This window comes from Lactuca sativa, chromosome 3 (genome assembly GCF_002870075.4).
Source record: "Lactuca sativa cultivar Salinas chromosome 3, Lsat_Salinas_v11, whole genome shotgun sequence".
Taxonomy (NCBI): Eukaryota; Viridiplantae; Streptophyta; class Magnoliopsida; order Asterales; family Asteraceae; genus Lactuca; species Lactuca sativa.
In genome coordinates this window covers 317786244-317790354 of record NC_056625.2, presented here as the reverse complement: position 1 = coordinate 317790354, position 4111 = coordinate 317786244, and positions in this window count along the sequence as shown.

The following is a 4111-nucleotide window of genomic DNA, read 5'->3' as shown; positions in this document are numbered from 1 at the left end:
GCTAGCATCACTCTAATAGACTTTATCTTCGCAAATGGTGAGAAGGTCTCATCATAGTCAACTCCGGGAGTTTGAGTAAATCCCTTCGCAACCAATCGCGCCTTATATGTGTGTACGTTTCCATCCATGTCGGTCTTCTTCTTGAAGATCCATTTTGTCACACCCCAAAACCGGAACGACGGAAACGTTCTGGGGTGGATGACATCATGTCAAGTATCACAACACATGCATTATAGTAATCAAAGTACAACAAAACATTGCATTAATAGTAATAGTTTTACATGGTTTACATTACAATATATTAAAGTAATACAAGTAAATAATATAGGTGCAGCTTGGTACTAAACTGTCTTCGTCAGAAGCTCCGGGGATATACCTGTCTAATGCTGACCTGAGAATACAAGTTATTTGAAAAGCGAGTATCAGCATTTTTACAAATGCTGGTGAGTTCATAAGTATTTAGTGTCATTTTATTCAAATAACTTTAATAAAAGTGGTAGTTTTAGAGTATCCAATAAATTAGAGTCTTTTCCTGAAAATCCTATATTTTCTTTAATAAATGCAGTCTTCTACCAAGACTGGACGGAGTTATGTGGTAAAAAGTAGTTTTCCCTTAGTCGCTATCATTATCAAAATACAAAATTTGATTATTAAAGAAAGCAAGAGAAATCATGGAAAATAATATATGCCTCAACAGTGAAGATTGCTGACTAAGGCAAAAGGACCCATAGACTCCAGGAGAGTATCGAACAAAGGACACGCCTGGCTTAGTCTAACAAAGGGAGACACAGACCCCAGACGGTACCAAACGAAAGGTACGGCTAGCAAGGTCTAAAACAAGGAATACAGACCCCAGACAGTATCAAATAAAAGATACAGCTAGCAAGGTCTAAAAACAGTGTGACTCTGAGATTGGGTTTTTAGCATACACTATAAAGTATAGCGTAAAATACCGTGTGAATACCGTGTAAAATATCGTTACCTTAAGGCCATGAATTTTAAGGTAACCTGGGATACTCGTAACCATACTAACCGACACTAGAGTACCTGACGCCCTGCAAGCATCTATAAAATGTGACATTTGTCACCCCTTGGCTTGGTAGGCCGTGGACTGTGGCTAGCAGTCAGGGTGCGGGGGTGTCAATCCCGTATAGATCTATACACAATGTCCGCTTTCCCTACAGGAGACTCTGGTAACCAAATAGACGACGGAGAAGGTCGTGTCCCGAAGATGCATCCCAAATAGTGGGTAGTGGGTTTCCAATATAAGTGCTGAACTAGAGGTAGAGACTCATAACTGAACTGACTAGAGTGAACCTATATGTCTATGCTCGTATACATAATATATAACTAATGAATCAAACGACCTTCGGACGGCCATCCGATCCCACTAGACCACATCTCAACGAAGAAAAGGAAATAGGGCGAACAAGCCTTCCTAAGTCCTTCACCCATTATTTATATGCATCTATACAAGCATAGGCATACATCCAACTATGCTTGAGTGTGTAAAAGGTGAAAATGTATCGTGAAGTATAACCAAATCGTGATGTATAAACATTCAATGTGGAATAACCGAATCGTGATGTATAAACGTGCAGTGTGGAATAACCGAATCGTGTAGTATAAACGAATTGTGAGGTATGACCGAACAGTGTGGATTAACTTGAATCGTGAAGTGTAAACGAACAGTGTGAATAACCGAATCGTGAAGTATAAGCGTTACCATATATAAGTGTATCAAAAAGTGGAAACGTTATCAAGTAGGAGTTTAAACTATGTAAAAGCGAAGCAGCGGTATCTAACAAGTAAGAGTATACAACATGAAAGAGAACTTTGATGAAAACCTTGGAAAAAACTTTATACTTAAGAAAATCACAACTTGGTATTCTTTGGTAAAATAAGTTTGAAAACCTTAGAAATTCTTTAGAAACCTTTCATAAACCAGTTTAAAATGAACTTTGATAAAATAGTATAAGTAAGAGTTTTGAACAAGTGAAAACATTTATAGTATCCTACTCGGTAAAACAGTTTATAGTGTGGTAAATCCTTGTGCATGCGGGTTATCAATCACATGTTTACCGAGTCGGGACGGAAGTCCCCTGAGACACATGGACCGGAAGGTCAGGGCCTGGAAAGGCGTATGTGCGTAAGTAGTATTTTGGGGAGCTCACTAAGCCTTTATGCTTATAGTTGTTGTGTGGTGTGTTTCAGGTACTAGCGAGGATCGTGGGAAGGCGCCGACATGATCTGTACACACTGATGGGGGATTTATGATCTTGGGATTTATATGATTTGTATTATGATATGATACATTGGATCTTTATGACTTGTTTTGGATGAAAACATGTTTTTAAGAAATGAGAAATTTGTTTTGAAAATTTATGTCGTTACAAGTTGGTATCAGAGCCTTGGTTTGAGGGATTCGGATGTGTCTTCGGGTGTATCTGAACTCAAACTGAGGATTTGAGGAAAATTTTTGATAAGTAAAATTTTTGAAAAGAGAACAAAGAGTTTTGAGACAGACAGAGCAGATCCGTGTGTACGATCAGCCAGCGCCCGAACGGTGAATCCCCAAAAGTACTCCTACGTTATATGTTATGAGATATGTTATGTTACATTATGCATGCTAGAGTAGGCTAGGTATACATATTAGGACTAGAGTGGCCTGATTTGTGATGCCTTAGCCTATGATATTTCTGCTGCTGAGATGCTTGAGAGTGAGTAGATATCAGTCAGGAGCTCATGAGAGTAGAGTACTCGTAATCCAGGATCCAAGGAGGATGACTTGGAGTGAATGCGGATGCGGTGTGATCGGTAGTATTGGGCCCATACTACTGAAGACACCGGATCAGTGGACACCCCAAGTAAAAATCTTTTGGACAACGGAGGACGAGTAGGTTGCGTCATCGAGTATGAGTATGCTCGATCGAGTCTCTGATAATTTTGTTGTATTTCGGAGGCATCATGGTTGGGACACGCCATAGGCCTGAGGCGGGCGGTGTGAATGACAAGGAGCTTCGTTAGATGATCCAAGATGAGGTGCCTGCGGCGATCATGGCCGAGATTCCGGAGATGTTTGGGTCTATTAAGACCACGCTGTTGGAGACTTTTGACGAGCGGTATGCCGCGGTGACGGAGGCCGCAACCGCTGCAGCTACGGCAGCTGTGGCTGCTGCTAGGCCTCAGGGAGGTGACTCGTTGCTGTTCCGAGAGTTTAGCAACACGAAGCCACCCGAGTTTGATGGGACACATGATCCGATCGCTGCGATGAGATGGATTGCTGACATTGAGGGATGCTTCTATATGTGTTCATGTCTGGAGCATCTGAGGGTACGGTTCTCTTTGAACCAGCTCCGCTTGGGAGCCAAGGATTGGTGGAAGTTCGTGACGGCGAACTTCACTCTTGCAGAGATTTCAGCGGTGACCTGGGAGAGGTTCACCACCATGTTCAGAGACGAGTGTGTTCCCCCGGTGGAGAAGGAACGGCTGGTTCAGGAGTTCTTGACCCTCAAGCAGGGTAATGATTCGGTTACTGTGGTCACCCGGAAGTTTCATGGGAGGGTGATGTTATGCCCTGAGCAGGTGGCTACTGAGCGGGTTCGGATGAGCCGGTATCTGGGTATTCTGAGGAGGGACATACCGGAGTTCGTGTCGAACTCGATGTACCAGAAGTTTGTTGAGCAACAGGCAAATGCCAGGAAGAGGGAGATTGAGTTGGAGACCCAGGCCAGGGAGGAGGCCGAGTCTCAGAGGATGGATCGGCGGCCGACTCAATCTCAGCCGACAGCCAAGCGGACCAAGTCCGCTGATTCGAGGACTGGAGGCCAGAAGGGCCGCACTTGCGGATAGTGCGGCAAGGGTCATGTGGGGGTGTGTCGATCGGGTGATTGCTAAAAATGTGGCAAGGAGGGGCATATCGCCAAGGATTGCCCCAAGGGATTTATGGTCTGCTTCCATTGCAACCAGACCGTCCATCGAAAGGCCGAGTGCCCACAGCTACACTAGGGATCAGCGCAAGGATCTGTGCCGATCGCTAGGATTACTGAGGGTCGATCGGCGAAGGCCGAGGCTCCGAGGGCTCGTGGGAGAGCTTGTCAGTTGACTGCAA